The sequence below is a fragment of the Argiope bruennichi genome, chromosome 4 (genome assembly GCF_947563725.1).
Source record: "Argiope bruennichi chromosome 4, qqArgBrue1.1, whole genome shotgun sequence".
Lineage (NCBI taxonomy): Eukaryota > Metazoa > Arthropoda > Arachnida > Araneae > Araneidae > Argiope > Argiope bruennichi.
The window spans coordinates 134,405,311-134,424,252 of NC_079154.1; the positions used below are offsets into that span (position 1 = coordinate 134,405,311).

General features: G+C 27.3%; 1 protein-coding gene across 3 annotated transcripts in view; it reads left to right on the forward strand.

The window, feature by feature from the left end:
- The window catches only part of LOC129965576 (GATA-binding factor 2-like), a 377,227-nt gene that overhangs the window by 169,747 nt on the left and 188,538 nt on the right, over nt 1-18,942 (forward strand). For 2 of the 3 annotated variants that reach the window (XM_056079588.1, XM_056079589.1), the window contains one exon: nt 6,259-6,352. The gene's annotated coding sequence lies outside the window, so the exon portion shown is untranslated. Of the gene's footprint in view, nt 1-956; nt 1,289-6,258; nt 6,353-18,942 lie in introns of those variants that run through there. The other variant, XM_056079590.1, reaches the window with a different exon arrangement.

Here is an 18,942-nt window from a genome sequence, read left to right on the forward strand (position 1 = left end):
TTCCTGTTAAAATTTAATTGCCCACAATGTTTGCTAAAAAGAATTCGAGATTTCCGGCCGACCGCTGGCCAAGTCAACACCTTGCGTCCTGGAAGACTGCAACAAGATTGAAACAGTGGAAAGCATTGAAAAGAGGAAGGCAAGTGCCTAAAAAATAAAACCCAGCACCGTGCCTGCCATATCAATGACCCTCCAATGTCCTTGTTTCGCCGACTCCGTATGAAACGACCACCAAGCCTGCAGGGTATTGTTGACCCTGGAGCGCTGGACTAATTACCTCAAATAAGCTACAACAACTCACCGGCTAAAACTAACTCCTGCGAATTAAAAACGAGATGAAAATAACAAATCAAGAAATACCAACTCGGTTTCTATTGACACATGTTTGAATCGGTTAGAATTACCGAAAGATCTACTGGAGAGAGGACAAAAGCGAAGTGACTAGTTTTGTCTTTTCTTGGCAATGTTTTGCAGCGGCGGTTAACTAACACTCTGCCTACTTGATTGAAGAAGCATTTTGCAGGTGGATTATTTATGTTATTATCCTGCGCCCATTCGACGATGTACGTGATGGGAATGACCAATCATCTCAGGTGACATCTGCTTCCCGCATTGCTGTGGTCCAATTAAAGGCTGCTTTTTCACGCGGTGGGAAAACGTCCTTATTGAACGAACTTCATTTGAATATGTGCAGAGGATCGAATTGACTGTTAGTGGACTCTCACATGGACCCACATCAAAGAAGCTGCCATAAGTTCCTCATGATGGTATTCTGTATTCACCTGATGGTGTCTTGAACCCTTTGTGTGCACGGTCAGTAACAATAAGTGGCGTTTGCTCTTCTCTGGCGTAGTAACGGTGCCGCAGTGCACTTTGTCGGCATATTGATGAATGTACTCGGCGGCTCAATTTAAGTGTCGATGATTTTTCCTTCTTTGAGACAATGGAAGAACATGGTGTCTGATCCATTAAAAGAACAATGGCGGTTGTTATTTTTTTCAGAATCCAATCTCTATTTGAAGCGTCAAATTAAAGGAATTTAGAAAGATATATACTGACAAACGAATACGAATATAATGCCAACAAAATCTAATTTACATTCTTCGGACAAAGATATGAACGGATTTGGATTTTGACATGTTCTGATTTGAGAAGATCGAAAAAGCTAATTCGATATTTCTAGGAAAATTTCGCATTGCAGACTATAATTTAGATAAAAACGATTTTTTTGGCACTTTCAATTTATGGAAGTTACTGATTCGCCAACAAAGGATTATTTTATGTTTTGGTAAGATATTTATTATTTTTTTCATACATTGTTTTAAATCCGAAACTTTCAGATTTATGATTTGTCAGTAATTTTTAACTGTCTTAGAGTGAAATCTGAAAAGATTATTTAATGGTAGATTATTATTTCTAATTTTAATGAATTAAGTATTGTTTGAGTAAATTAAAAATCACACTGAGCTGAAATATTTTTTGAGATTTTTTTTTTTTTTTTTCTGAACCAAGTATTTGATTTTGGAATGCCATAACTGTATTTGATTTTAAAAACAAAGAACTGTTTAAATGAGACATATTTTGTTATCAATAAAATAATAAATACTACAAAACATTAAAGAATAAATTGAAAACTAGAAGTTTGCATAAAGTTGTATCCTTTATATACTGTATTAATATAAAATATGACAAGACAGTAATTATACCTCTAAGAAATAATTTCTAAATAAAGATTCAATTTATTTAAATATTTATCAGCATTTAATAAAATAAACATGAAAAATAAATTCCCTAATCTCAAGTCATTATTTTAATTTTAAATAATTTAAAGATATTGTAATTTAAGCTCTATATCTTTTACAAATAATTATTTTCTATATAAATAGTGTTATATACGATTCTTAATTCTTATGATATTTGTTATTTATATTCTATAGTTGTGTATATCCCAAAATCGTAATATGCTTATAATTACAGATAAAGTTAAAATAATTTTAGTTATATTCGTATTAAACGGGTTTTACCTTAAATATTTCTATTTAAAATATTTTTATTTTAAATATTTGTATTTTAAATATTTTTACTTAATACTTAATATTTCACACAAATATTAAATATTTGTGCTTTTTATCAGCATTTATAAAATAAGCGATCAAAGTGAGTACTGAGGAAATTAATATCAAAATGAATTTTTAAAAATGATTTACCCTTCATTTTTTGTCAGTAAGTTATACAGATAAACATTTGTTGATACTGAATTCAGATTGAAAAATTGCATCACGAACATTATTTATTTTGTTAATTAACAGCCAAATACTCCAAATTATTATGCCTTCTATTTAATAGCAATGCAACACCTTTTATAGCAATAAATTTTTTGTTTAACTAGTAAAACATAATTATTTTTATTGACGCCGAAATTTCTAAATGAACAACTTTTAATGATGCTAAAAATATAATGAATTAATATTATTCAATTATTTAAACATTAAAAGTATACATATTGTATGTTTATTCTTCCCTGTGAAATTTTGTACCACCATTTTAATTTTATTACTAATTATTATATATTATTACTAATTATTATAAAATATATTTAATTACACTATTATTAAAATACAATTAATTTCTTGAGGTCTGATATTGAAGTACTAAACAGGAAGCAATTAAAGTTAATTTTTAGTGCTTATTTAATAAAATATTTCATTCAGATGTTTTAAACTTTATTCAAAATCGGCCATCTGTAGCTGAACATCACTTAGAAACTATTTTGATTTTCCACCATTCCAAATACAATATCAGTACAATCGTGTTCATGATGATGAAGTACTAATCACATCATTTCCATAACAACAAAACCTGACCATATAATTATTATGATTATTTGGATTTTATATAAAAATATACATTTCCTTTCGAAAACTACCACTTGCAAAACAGCTGAATTTGAAATTTGATAATTATTGTTTATATTTCTTATTTAATAGCAATTATAATTTGTTCTAAATTTGGTTATATCGAATCATTTTTTTTTTTGCTTAGTAACTATTAATCACGGCATTTTTTAAATTATTATTTTGAGGCAAGTTGGTGACTAATGCAAAGTAGGCGGTTTTTATCGGATAACTCGCTTTCCTCTTCCAGGTCAGAAAGAATTAGCATGCATTTCTTGTACAGCTCATATCTGTCAACTGAAATATAACATTGACACATAGATCCTAGTTCAGGTCAGGATGAATTGCTTCTTGGTGCTAACACTTAATTCTTTGGATTCTTGGATTTTTTTTCTTTTATCTTTCATATATGATTATTTGGAACGTATTTGTTGTCATATTATTTTTAATTCTGCGATAAAAACATCCGTTATGGCTGAGAATTTAGGAGGTGTATGTAATTAAAAAGATATATCCAGAATTCAAATGATTTTGAGCTCTGTATGCAACTGTGTAAATAATTTTTGAATGCAAATAACAAGATTCCCCCCCCCCCAATTTTTTGGTGCATTGTTTCTTAACTCCGGCATTTCAAACCTCATTTTGTAAGAGATAAATATAATGGATATAGTTTTAAAAGAAAGTCATAAATAAGTATTGAAACTAAAAATTGTAGACAAAATCATTCAATAGAGAAGAAGCAAGAGATGAAAAGTAACACACACAAATACAAATTGGGGGGGGGGGGGGATGTGAAGAAATTAAACTGTCAGATAACTTGCTACCAATAGTTAATTTTATGAACAATACATTCTTATATGTTCCTTGAGCCAGTTCATTTCGGGAAAAAATAAAGAGAACATAAATCAAAGAATGTATTCATAATTTTATAATTTGTGTACTTTTGAAAACACACGTGTTGCCTATGGTAAAATTCTACTTATTAACTTTACACCAGTTTAAAATTCAATTAGTTAAGAAATAAATAACGTAATGGAATAAATACTTTATAAACATTATGCTTCTTTTTTTTTTTTTTGGATAGGTATTATATAATCTAAAACAGTTATCTTAAAAACTTATTTCTCTAACAGAAGCAAATTTATTTAACATTCCTTTTATTTGTTTTCCATGTGAATTGAATAATAAAATGTTATTGTTTTACCCTATGCCTACAATATTTAAATAAAATGTATTTCTTGATTATACGAATGCGTTACAATGCTTAATTGATCGACATTTATTATTCGGAAAATTTGGTACATATTTTTCATAAAATATACAATTTAACATCAATTATTAAAAACGATAACATTTTTAATTGCAAAACAATGCCTTGACTAATCATTTTAAATGTAGTTTAGTCTCTTACAAATAAAAATGAAACAAAATCATACATACATTAGATACAATTAGATATCGCATAATATATATATATATATATATATATATATATATATATATATATATATATATATATATATATATATATATATATATATATATATATATATATATATTTTACATACTATGTCTCTGCAAATGTAAAGCATAATTATTTATTGATTTACACCATTTAAAATTGTAATTTCTATTTCTTATTGTCCGTTGAATTAGTTCATTTTTTATTATAATATATTTATAAATTAACCAATCAAAATATTTTCATGAATTTCAAAAGCCTCATTTCAATATATTTTTACAAAAATCTTTTTCTTGATCAGTTCTGAGAAAATTGGGGGAAAATTCTTTCGCTTGATATCTACAAATAAAGTTAAAAATAAATTATTGCATTTTATAAACAGTTTTGTGTGATAGTATAAAATTTCTTCCTAATATTACCTTGATTCATTTATCCAGCGTATAGAAACAAAAATTCAATTCTAAGTCGATAAATTATACTTTTGTATATCACTGTCACTTTTGCCATTGTCTCCCTATAGAACTATTTATTCACTATTATTTTTATTCGAAAAGAAAATTTGTTTAAAAATTTTTGTAATTTTACATTTAGTATTATCTTTAAAAATAGTTGAAAATTTATCTTCTACTGCATTATTAAAATCATTTTTACAGCTTTATAAAATTTACTAAAATATAATAAATTATGGAATAAAATGTTAATTCTTGATATGTTTAGAGATTATAATTTTTCACTTTTCCTTTCCTTTCTTTTCTTCTTTCTTTTTATATTTTAAGTGTAAACATTGAAAAAAAACCGTGTGTAATAAAATGTGACAAAGATGTCAATTACATTTATTAAGAATTATGAAGAGTATTCCCATCAAAGGTATGCATAGAGATTTTAAAATTACCACTAATATCATGCTTTTCTATTTTATGACTATAAATCTTTATAACCAGAATAAGTATCAAAATTTATCTTTTAAAGTTATTTTTATTAATTCACTTTTTGAAAGAATCATTAATCTTTTGCATTGAACTCCCGAATTAAAAATTATCCCCAAGATCAAGTTAATATAAGTTAAAAAATGTCTTCCAAAAATTGAAAAAATTTTGAAGATAAATTTTCAATTTTTCAATGGATTTTATAGAACAGTTTATTCCTAAAATTATTCTAAAATTTTTATGTTTCGACAGATTAATTTTTTGCTTTCTCTGTTTAAGAACTATTTTTGTTTTGTTTAATGAATTTAGTTTTCTAAATATTCAATAGTATTTCTTTATTCTTTCATAGAAAGAAGCTTGCTTCGTAGTTTTTAGCTGTTTAAAACTATAAAATTTTTGGATTGTTTATTATAATTTTATTTCTGAATTGATTAATAACGTAAGAATCTTCGATTATAATGTGTGAGATAAATTGTTTATAGTAACATTATAGTATTGTATTCATAGTAGAATGTGAGAAAAACACTTACAACTTCGTCAATTATTCTATTTTTTCTTCTCTGATTTATGAAATTTGTTAATATTTATTCCAAGAATAAATATCAGGATATTATCATTTGAATGTGCATTTAACAAAAGTTCTTTATGTGAGTGTTCAGTAACTTTTGATATTGAATTAATTACATATAAATTTGTTTCATTTCCTATTCATGAAATATACTGTTTGTGTGTGTGTGTGTGTGTGTGTGTGTGTGTGTGTGTATGCGTATTATTTATTGTTAACTCCTTTACTGCTCTTATTTAAAACATCACGTTCAAATTTATTTTTTGAAATTTTGATTTATAAAGAATTTAATTATTGTTTATGATGAAAGTTAGGCATTTTGTATTAATTTATTCAAAATATCGTATTCTATTTTTTGTGCCATAAACAAATATTTAATAGAAAAGTAACAGTTTATTTTTATTTCTTTAGATGTCACATCTGCTTTAGTGATGGAATTGCTAGTAGCGTTTTGGATTCAGTACTGAAAAACAGTTCAGGAAAAGAACTGCTTTTAACAACAAAGGTAGGTTCATTAAATGGAGTAAATATCAGATACATGTAAATATAATTCATAAAATGTATGCGTATGTTCATAATTTATACATGCATAAGGTTTTCTTTGCATTAGATTCCCATAATGTATTATATTTTTATAAGATAAATTTTATTTGTTGCTCAAGTATATATTGAAAGTGCAACATAACCCCTCTTCTCTTCAAATTATTACTTGATAGGAAAAAGCCCAGTATTAATAAAACAATTTAGAAATAAACCATGTTTAAAGGTATTCACTTCATTTAGACTACTTAAATACTTAATATCATTCAAATGAATCAATAAATTCTTTTGTTTGTAATCAGATCTTTTCGCCATCTAGAAACGCTTAAAAACGTAATGAGAGTGCTTGATAGCATTAATGCAGATTGCTCTGACGATGCCAACTGGAAGGCTATAAAAGATTAAATATAATGAGTTGGATGACCGTAACAATAAGTTTTTGCCCTTGAAAATTTGTGAAAAAAATTTCTTTCTATATAATTTGTTCAATTAATTAAAATCATTACCTTTTTCAGTTAGGTGTAAAATTCTTTTTTTAACTTCAAAACATTTCTTCTGAGAACAGAGCAAATGATTCCGCAAAAAAGATCACAAAAATGAGTTCCTAATTCAAATATTGCTCATCCAGTAAAAAAAACATTGCTCCTGAAAAATATATCATTATTCAGTTCATAAACCGAAGATTCTAAGTACCAAAAAACGTAATCAAGATTCTATCTACCTCTGACATAAACCACACATTACTCATTCGAGTTGTAAACAGAACTGATTGCAATTATTCGATTTATGTTTAATTAATGAGACTAAACGGTGGCATAAAATGTTGAGGAAGTAAAAATGGGAGAGGCGGTCGTGCTTTCCTGCAGCCGACGGCCAGGCAACGAACAGCAAGGTCAAAACAACTCGATGGGGAAGTAAGTGGATTTGACAAAAAAAGTAGATCACTCACATGATGCCGTTTAGCCCTCGGTGAGTGCGATATCCGTTTTGCTGATCCATTCAGGGTGTGACTATTTTGATCTAAAAGAAGCGTTCCTGGACTGTTGGCACCTTAAGGTAGAAGAAAGAGTAGAACCGCCGTTATTGCTATTTAATTAAAGTGATTAATTATCATTATTTATTTACATTTTATTTTATTAAATTAATTTATACGATGCTTTAATCTTTAATGTATTACGAAGTCATAAATTAATACAATATAAATTATTTCTTAGCTTACAGCTCTTTCATTATCTTAAATGAATGAAGGATGGAATAAAGAATAAAAGTGCAGGAAGAGCTCACTTGAGATTTCGACCCGAAAAGGGCCTCCAAATCAAAAATTTCTTTAAAAAATATTTATCTTATTTTTTTCATTCATACCTTGTCATATTTTGAGTATTTAGAATTAAATTAATTATCATCTGTACCTTGTGAATTATTAAATTTTGTTTTAAAAATAATAGTTTTTTTAATAATAATATACAAATTAATTTTGCTAAAAAAAAAGACATTTACCTTTTCTTTCATCCTGGGAATCTTTGACTACTTTCGATATAATTTGCATTCATCTGTTAAAGATATAAAAATAAAACTGATAAATTCAAAAAAATAAGAAAAAGCAATTATTTATTTAAAAATTTAAAAAAATGCTACAATTGCTATGAAAAAAATGTAATTATAATTGCGAAAATATTTGAAATTGTATTACTTTAAAAATAATGATTGAAAAGTAGAAATATGAAAATGCACGCATAAGATGCATTCAAAAATCCCACCAAAAAGTAAACCATTATAGCAATTCAAATATTATGATATTTAAAAATTGACCTAATATTCATAATAAAATAAAAGCACATCCAAAGTTGCTAGAGAAATGATCGGAAAAGTCTTAATTTGCCTCAAAAGCTAATTAGAAGAGTATATTTCAGTATGTAATGTATCTAAGGAAACCGCATTTCATTTTAATCTAGGATTTCTCTTTAGAAGGAAATTGCCCTCTAATCTTCTCCACCTCTTTTCTTTTTTGCAAAAATTTCATAAAATCTTATATTGTTTTTAAGATTCATGTCTTTCTATATTTAAACTGAATATATCTCTATATTTGCTGCAAATTTCAAAAATAAATTTCTTTGGATATTTGAAATTTGGATGGTTATAAAAACTTCTTTAGTCAACAGGAAATATCAATAAGTGGGAAAAAAAAAAGTTGCCAACAGTTCCCGCATTTTCTTAATCAGATTTTTTATTCTAATTTCTTCTTTATTATCCAAAATCTTTCTAATAATGAATGGTGTTCTCTCATTATGGGTTGCGCCCATTTGTATTTATCTCCAATTCCATTTTATTTTCATTTAGATAATTTAAACGCTTAAAAGCATTTTATAATTTTTTTTATGTATGTAACTCATTTATGGGCCAAATTTTAATTGTAATATTTGGAGCTCGTTTTTATCTGCATATTTTTATTTAAATAAATTCAATAAATATATTTCGTTTCTTTTCACTAATATATTTTCTAAAAGTTTCAGTTTCTGGTTTTTAACCCAGAAATTGTTTTAACAAAGACTTAGTTGTCGCTACATTTACACATATAGAAATATGAGCCCTTTATGTTTAAAAAATAATAACTGAAATTCTAACGATTATCTTAAAAAGTAAAACCATATTAGCATAACAGACCAATAATTATGTGGTTACTAATAGGATATTTTTATTGCTGTATAGAAACTTCCTGAATGACTCGGTTCAGCCCATAACTTGAGGAAAGAGTCGTTCCGGCATTCTAAATATCATTTAATGTGCTTATTTCTGGATGCCGATTTTACTATTTATCCTTTTTTTTTCATACTTATAATGCGGTAATTGCTTTCAAACCATGTGGTGCGCTATAGTTTTCTGTAACAGTAACAAACCAAACGGGTTTTATCTGGAAAAAATTTAAAAAATCGTTGGTTTAATTACAGCACTTTCTATCCTATTATTTACAATGTTTAACAACCATTGAACAAATCGTATTTTAACTATTCGTAAAATAAGGCCTACACAGAAATATACAAAGTTGGAATTCATAAGAGGACAAATTTAATCGCTTTAGAATTTTAAATCCGTTTTTTATATGTCGAAGGAATTAAATATTTGAAATAAAAGCCGAATCAATGAATACTTCGATGCATAAAATTATATTTAAAACATTGACTCTTTATAGATTTCCAGCTAAGCAATTCGGTTATTTTCCTTAAAACTATAGTTTGCCTCTAACGAAAATATTTAAATGTTTAAGAATGCAGTGATTAGCTTTACATAATTCAACTCTAATCCCTCAATCAATTTGTATCTCTTTGCATGCTGGTTTTTGTAGTATAAGTCTTGAAAAATCAATGCTGTTTAGTTCGAATGCTATTTTTTTTTTTTTATAAAAATCTTAATTCTACAACATTAATGTTGATATATCGTGAATCCAGTAAAACTTCAAAAAGGTACTGAAATAATGAAGATCAGTATTAGAATAAATTTATTACTATAGTTTAACGATTTTTTTATCAAAAAATTCTTAATTTTTAAATAAAAAAATTCTTTGGGGCCCATAATAATATTTATTCTTTGATGTATTCAGTTCATCACGTGATGAAGGATATTGCAAATGTTCTTTAGTATTAAATGCGTTTGAAGAATGTCCTCTTACCAAATTCACATTCCATTTCAAAACTTAACTGCGTGTTTTCACAAGGCAGTTCTCTTCACTTTAAAATGATTTTAAAAGATAAGACGTTGGAAAATGTTATAAAATCTGTGACCAAATTTTCAAAATGTTGGTATGAAAAGAATATATATATATATTATAATTGCTGCGATTTCCATGTAATAATATAGATTTATTACGAATCAAAACCAACTGAAATACTAATTTGTGATATATAGCTTTAAAACAAAATCTCTAAAACACAAGGAAGCTTGGGATGTCTATAGCATGGTGGTATCTCTCTAAAGAAGGCTACATTACTTTCTTGTATAGGAAGTATGTAGAAAGCATTGGAATCGTCAGAAAATTTCAAATCGAGATTTTGATGTATCTACACTTTTTAGAACTTCTTGAGTTCGAAAAATACATTTTTGTCATTATTTCTGTCTGTGACAAAGATTACTCAGAAACGCTTTGAGTGAGGCGGGTGAATTTTGATATACGACCTTTACACAAAATGTGTGCCGGCGTCCTGGCATAGGGGTAGCGCGTCTTCCTCGTGACCTGGGCGTCCTGGGTTCGAGTCCCGGTACGGGCATGGTTGTTCTATCTGTGAGATGTGTGAATGTGCCCCCCTGTAAAAAGGGGTTGTGCAAGCGAATGTGATGCGTGAGTAGCTAAGACGTACTCTTGGCCCTAGTTGGCGCTACTAAAATAAGAGACGCTCCCTTGGCTTAAAATCACTGACTTCGTCAGCGAACTTGTCCATGGCAAGTGCCATTATAAACAACAACACAAAATGTGTAGATTTCCAACCTATTTTGTGTAAAATCCGTTCAGAGGAATTCTGTCTGTCCAGCTTTTCGTTAACAAAACGATGAGAGCTAGATGATAAAATTCAGTAACATCTGCAAGGTAGACACTCATCCAATTTTGAACAAAATCCAACGAAGTTCAACGAACGTCTCTTGGTCTGTACTTTCAAAGATGCGTAAACGCGATATCTCGAAAACGCAACGACTAAAATATATCAAATGTGTAGTGATTGCAAGTGTAGCTCTGTATCAATTTTTTCTTTCGATCAGTTCAAATCACAAATTAGATTTTCGTAAATTATTAATGGCCAAAAATTTCATGAAGAATGACATGGCGAATTCAATAAAAATACTAAATTCATGCCAAACTTTACATTTCGTAACTATTGTATGGAAATACTATAAAAGGTGCTCTTTGGGATAACGCTTTTGCAAGAGAGGACGCGAGAATGCTTTGGGAAAACTTCTCCCACTGGTATAATTATTAATTTTATCTGAACTTTTGGGTTATATTTGCATAAGCTATTTATATTAATCACTAAAATTCATGAACAATGAACAAAGTCTCTCAGAACTATATCTGAGGGGGAGTTTCGTCGTAATCTGAACAGAAAAAGATAAATAAGAAATAAACGGATTGCTATGAAAGTTCAGTCAATTAACATTTTACTCTTAGTGAAAAACCTTAGTTTAAGCATTTTGTGTTGTATTTAAAAATTTTATGGTTTTAAATTTGTTTCCTCTATCTCCTAAGAATACGTGATTTTTGAAACGCATTTAAATTTTCCCCTGGACAGAAATCTAAGTATTTTGTTTCATACTTGTTGAATCGCACCGCACGAGATCCTATCTCGCATTTGTCGGTTTATTGATGAGCTCTTCAGTATCCATGATGGATGCACTCTAATTCATTTTCTTTCTCATCTGTTGATAATTCCTCGCCGATTTGGATCTTATACGAAGACCGATAATAATTTATTAAAAAATATTTAATATGGATGACACTACCACGAAAAAAAATCTCTAAATCTGACGAAAAAATTGTTTTCGCAGCTTCTGCTCTTCCCATCACAGATAGCGAATGACATATATTATGGCATGGCGCTGTTAATATTAACATATCGTTTTCAAAATGCTGTAACAAAAAAAATGCAGTAGTCCTACGAACATCTAACCGCAGTAAATAATTGACTAAATAGGTAAAAAATTACGACTGAGAAAGATATAAATATAAATTTAATGCCGTAATTCAATTAAAACAGTGATACGAATTTCCAGCAATGAGCTGCCTTTGGCGACCAGTTTGTTCATTATTGATTTTTAGGCTAAGTGATTTATGCAATGCACTAAAAATAACATCTCACTTCATTATTTGAGAAGCCTCCCAAACATGAATTCAATTGTATCAGCTTATTGCAAACTATAAAGTGCGTGAAGCGGAAGTGAATTTCATTACGAAGTCAATGATTGGCAGAAATGGAAATGACTGGGTAAATATGGAGCACTTAAAAACATTGTTGCATATAGTATATCGAATTTAAAAAATATTGATAATATTAAGAGAACAATCCAACTGAAATAAAACTGATATCATTAACTATATTTTTTTTAAATCTCAAGATATTTCAAAGATTATTTTTATAAGATAATTATTTTAAAAGACACGAGCATCAGTTTCTTTAGGCAAGGCATAAATATTACTCATCGGCAGACAATTAAATCTATTTTAGCTCATTTAAACTTTCTATTTCAAGTATAGTTCTTGATTTTTTTAATATCTTCTTTACTCCGACTAAATTTACTTTTATTGTAATATGGAAAATAATCTGCAAGAAATTTCTAATAATATTTTGCAACTACATTTATTAGATACTCGAGGCATTAAATTTAGTGCAGTTGTGCAAACGTTCAATTTCAAATTCATCTGAAGCAGTTGAATGATGATTTGTTTACAATTGATTCTTACCTTTCGACAATAAGTAATAAGAGCAAATTCTGCGCAATGTACCTCAGTGTAATATATATATATATGTATACAGATATATATATATATATATATATATATATATATATATATATATATATATATATATATATATATATATATATATATATATATATATATATATATATATATATATATATATATATATATATAAATAGATAGATTATAAATGGTGTAGATTCTAATAACTACTATGAAATTTAAAATCAATTTACTCAATCCATAGTTTTGAAACAAAAAAATTACGATTATCACTTGATGGTTATTCATGTTAACATGATAATGTTTATAAACTAAGTACTATATTAAATTGAGTCATGTGGCATTCCACAAGCACAACACAGAAATGATCCGAAAGAATCCGCAGCCAGACTGTTGGACTGATAGCTTTTGTCTTTATACCACTTTAATTTTTTTTTAATTAACTTTCCAAGCATATTTATTTTATCTCGTTATTATTTTTTCTTAAGAAATTTTCAGAAGCGTCTTTACATAAATTTTACATCAACGATTTTTATTTTATTTTTTAGTTGATGGATTTATACGCACGGGCATTGTAATAATATTAAATATATTTTTTATGTGACAGTTATTTTGCTACACTTATTCATAAATTTTTTGAAAATAATATAAAAACAAATGTATAAATTCTAAAAGATTATCATGTTTCAATGGAATGGGTTTTAAATATCCCTTAACTGTTTTATAATAAATTTTTGTTTCTCGAAGAAAACCAAATTCTTTCTTATTATTAATAATGGTATTTACGCCTATTGTTTTCTTTCCATTTTTTTTCAAACTTTTATTAGTCATTTCTACTTTCTATGAAATGTATACTACAAGATTTGATGTTCTAAATATTTAAATAAATAAAATTTTGCAAAAATATTTCTGGAAATCATTTTTGACTGATGTCTTTTAATTTTACCCTCCCTTTATATTACAACTGCACACACTTTTATTGACCTTTCACTGTTTATCTTATTTTATTCAAAAAATAATCAGGGAAACATTTAAAACTTTTTAAAATGTTCATAAATTTGATATTTGAATTTCAAGCAACGGCTTCAAATAACATTTTATAAATAAAATAGTTATTTTTAACATACCGATCATTTTAAATCTTAAAAATTGCGAATTCGAATTTTTTAAATTATTTATTTTTTCAACAATGCATCAAAATCAAAAAATTATTTTAAAATGTAAATACAAAATCAACGAATAAAAGAACACTAAATTGCTTCGAAAAACAGATAAAAAATACCTTTTATTTCAACCGGATGATGCTATTTATACTTTTCATTCAATTTTTAAATAAAATTTATTCTTAATTTTATAAAGTAATTAAAATGCGCAAAAGTATGGCAAAACCGAATATTGTCAAAAATGCTTTCTCTTCCTTTAATATATCCTATCTGGAAAATTTTCTTTCTTTCTTCGGATATCTTATTCTTTATGAAATATATTAATTTCATATACCCTGAATAAAAACTCTGTTGAAACATTTCTTTTCCTGAACAGAATTATTGATCAATTACGAGATATTTTTAAAATATTGTAGGTACTTGAGAGATTATCAAACAATATTCTAGCACGCTATTTTTACACTCATCAGGTTAATCTGTAAATATTCTTAGATACGCTCAAAAGGGTCCTTCTAAGTTATATTAAGCGTTTATAAAGATTCGAGTTTGCAATATTGCTATAAAAATTCATTTTTTATCACCTTTTTTCAAGAAAAATGAAAAATTCTGGTTCTTTTTTTCGTTGGAAGCTGTGGTAATAGTAATGTTAATTTTTTTAAAAAAAATTATAACGTACTACAACATATATATCATAATTAATTTTTTAAAAGTCTATATATTAAAATATTTATCATTCCTTCTTTTATTATTATTATTACTGTTATAAAAAATAAATTTTAAAACTTTAAATTCTAGGATTTGGCATCGGCCCTTTATGTTTTAAAATGTGCAATATTAAACAGACTGATTATAAATAAATACTACAGAAAAATTCTTAAGAATTCTGTTTAATCTTAACAAACTTTTGCAGAAAAGTTTGACGGCAAACGTAAAGAATTCCAGCAAGTAGTATTTGTAAAATTGGCTTTGCAGTAGACAAATATTTAAATCCTTGAGAATTACCGCTTTCCACGTCTCCGCCTCCTTTGTAAACTTCACAAATACTTGCAAGCATTAAAAAAAATAATAATAACTTCATCTTTCCTTTATTAATCCTTACTGTTAATCCACCCCTTACTGTTTTATACATTTCAAAAAGTACTTCTTTAATTCGATTTTTGAAATACATTGTTGTTTCACAAGGAAAAAAAGAGTTGAAGTCACAGCTTATATTAAACGTCATGCAGAAATGTAGTTATGTTTTATTTTGTCATCGCAAGATTTTACTTTTTTGTTGTTGTTGTTGTTGTTAAAATGGTTTTGTTTATAAGTTACAATCTCATGAAGTAAATTAAAATCGCATGCTTTTTTTTAAAAAAAATTGTAACTTTTATTGGATTAATTGATTTAAATGTGCATCTTAAAATCATATTTTCGTGTGGAAATTCCGTTATAGAATTTGTTATTGGAAATAGAGGAAGTTAATTGATAGAATTTATAAATAAATACTTTAAACACTGTTCATGTTAGTACATCGTCTTTTTAGAATTTAAAACTGTGATCACATTTTTTAATTCTTTGAATAAAAAGGTAAACTTTTGAAACAAATCTGAAAGGGAAAAAACAAGAGTAGTGGAATGATTTTTCGAATAAATGTATAAATGTCGAATTTTTCAGTATTTATAGCTATTGAATATAATAGTGTTTTCACAATTGCATCTGAAATTCAAGATATTTTATGAGGAATTTTTTTATCACATAAATAAACTTAACTGATCAATTTTCAGTTTCGAAATTATTTAATTAATATTAGATTCAGCATGGAGATAAATTGCATCAATCTACAAGATAAAAAAAAGTCAAACACACTACTAATTGCATCATTCTGATCGCCATACATAAGAACGAAAGGCTATTTATAAAAAATAAAACTCTATATCCTATAAATTGAAGGTATGACACAATATTTCGAACAATAATTTAATCTCATTTACCTAATTAGGATTTTATTTTTATTTTTCTTTTGAACAAAATATATCGTTAGAAGTTTGTTACACTAGCTTATTTAATTTAAATTTCCATTAAAAAGAAAAAGAATTCTATAGATTGCATTAAATGAAAAATGTATTTTAATTTTTCAACAAACTTTTTTTATTTTTAAAAAAAAAAACGAATGCTACCTAATATATATATTTTGCTTTTTTGATACGAATGAAAAATTATTTTCGAAAGTATAATAATATCATTTGCAAACAATTTGAAATAATATAGTTTCTTTTTTATATATATCATTTTAATTTTCAAATAGCATTTTTTCATACAAACTCAGTTATATATATATATATATATATATATATATATATATATAAACATGAAATTATTTAACTTTTAATGTCTTAGCTGATTTTGGGTAGAAATTTATTTTAAATTGAAATTTGCAAGCATTTTTCCGAAATTGAAATTTTTTTCGGCTTTATTAAATGTCTGAACTCGGTGAATTCACTTAAAACATAAGAAACGGATACTATCATCACTTAAAGGATTTTGCTGATAACCAGTGCAATAAATCAGCAACAAACTATCTGCTGAATGCAACAGCAAAAGACCCGTTTCCTCCTCAAAACGTGAATAGAATAAAACTGGAAATATTTCTTATAGTTTGTTATATATTCACGGCCAAATTACAATATTCCGACTGGCTGCATTTTGATAAAGTTGAAATTAATTGATACAGGATGGCAGCGCCGATGGAAATCCAATCCGTCAAAATCCACTGGTGTTTTTTTCTTGGACCAGTTTTTTTTCCCCGACTAAAACAAGGTTTTTTTCGCCGCCTCAACGTTGATCGCCGGCGGCTGCATTACACTTAAACGACTGTCGACTCGCATTCGGAAAAAGGGAAAGATAATAACTCCAGATCATTTGGCGACCAGTTCCTATTAATCAGACGCTATTAAACAGGAGGACGCGAAACAACTCTCGCTGTTTTATTTTTCGAAACGACAGCGTTTAAATGCGCCAAATGAGAAGGTCGGCGCTAAATGATTTATCTGATACATTGCTATCTCCTCTTTGAAGTAGCATCCTTTGTCGAACATGGGTGTTGCTGTTATTGAATGGGGGATAAGCTACTGTATTACACAAAAGACACGACTTACACTAACTCGGAATAACGGGGGACAGAGCATGAAATGAATTGAAGAAGGATGTACTTACTTCAGGCTAATAAAAGATACATATTCTCCTAAAATGGGTTCTACGGGAAGATATGCTGCCAAAGAATCTTCTTCTTTTGCTTCTTTTAATTTTAATTAATGTTCAATCAGTAATACGAAAAATTAAAACTAAAAAAATAATTCTTTAAAGGTTTTTAACTTCAAACATTTCGAAACTATCATAGATATTCAAATAATGCGAAGGTCTGTAAGTTTTTTTAAAATATACTTCCGTCACTATAACTTTTACACCTTTATTTTCCACGTAGATTTCGCAATATGTTTTATTTTAAGAAATATAACTACGAAAATCATTTTGACATAAAGAATTTCATTAAAATTACATAAAGAATTTCATTAAAATTACATAAAGAATTTCATTAAAAGTACATAAAGAATTTCATTAAAATTTAATGAGAGTCTTGTTTCGAATTAAATATAAATTCATTTATTAGACGCACTTTTAATTTTTAGATTGTGAAAGAATAATTAGGACAAAAATGGGATATCTAACATTTTTTTTAAAAAAAAAGTGGTTTCTCGGAATTAAAAGTTTTAAAAATCTGTATTGTCAATGAGCACAGGAATCTTGGAATTCAGAAATACTCATTAAATCTTTTTTTAATAGAGTTTTAAAAAGGTGCTTACAATCATGTCGCTGCGAATATTTTCTTGATAAAAGTTCTACAAATAGCCAAAGACGGAGAGAGTTTTGAATTTTTTTGATTTTGTGTATTGGCCTGATGCGAAGAAGCCATACGTATATAGAAGTTTCTCCGAATTTCCGATAGATGGCGATGCATATTTCTTTTCTTTCTTCATTTCTTTCTTTTTCTTTATTTATTCCCCCCCCCATTCCCAAAAAAAGAAACAATTTTCACCTTACTTGTTCCCCTTTATTTTGAGAAAAGGTTTCATTAAAAATCGGTGCCATTTATTTTAGAATTGTTTAGAAAATATAAGCATGCGATACAAATAGATAATATTTAATGGACAAATTTAAAATACTTGCGCATCAATATAAATTATAGACAACTGCTACGACTGTAAAGTTATTTATCATCCTATATATTCCGATCTTATAATTTTAAAAATCCATTCTAACGTAAAATCTTAACGGATTAAATTGTGGGCATTCAAAATGACGTCATTGAGTCAGTTAACTTAATTAAGCTATAATGAAATAACGAATTTCATTCTCTATTGCATTTCTTATGCGAAATTAATATTTAAATCTAAAATGTATGTAGAAAAATTTCAAAAAGTGATAGTTGCATATTTTAATTATAAAATTAAAATATGCAACTATTACTTTTATAAATATGCATTATTTTGATTAGATCCATGATTATCGAAAGCAATCACATTAATTTCAAAAGAGATGGCCGAAAATGTCATTTTATAAGTTTGAATCCATTATCAAAGAAATTAGTTACGAATAACATTTACACAATTAGATAAGCTGAAATAAAAATACGTATTTTATTTGGTTGGAAAAGATGAGTATTTCTTGCTGGTGTGGTCTCCAATGAGGTGGTGCTATTGTCGAATCCTTCACTCATTATTTTTAAAAAATTTTATTTTTGCTTCTGACAGTTTTGTTCCTATTTAATGATTGTATTCATATTTCCCCTATGATAGTTATTGAGATGTAGAAATGTAAATAAATGTTTATTATTTCAGTTATGTTATTCATGTATACATATACCATAACACTACTCAAAACTGGTGACCT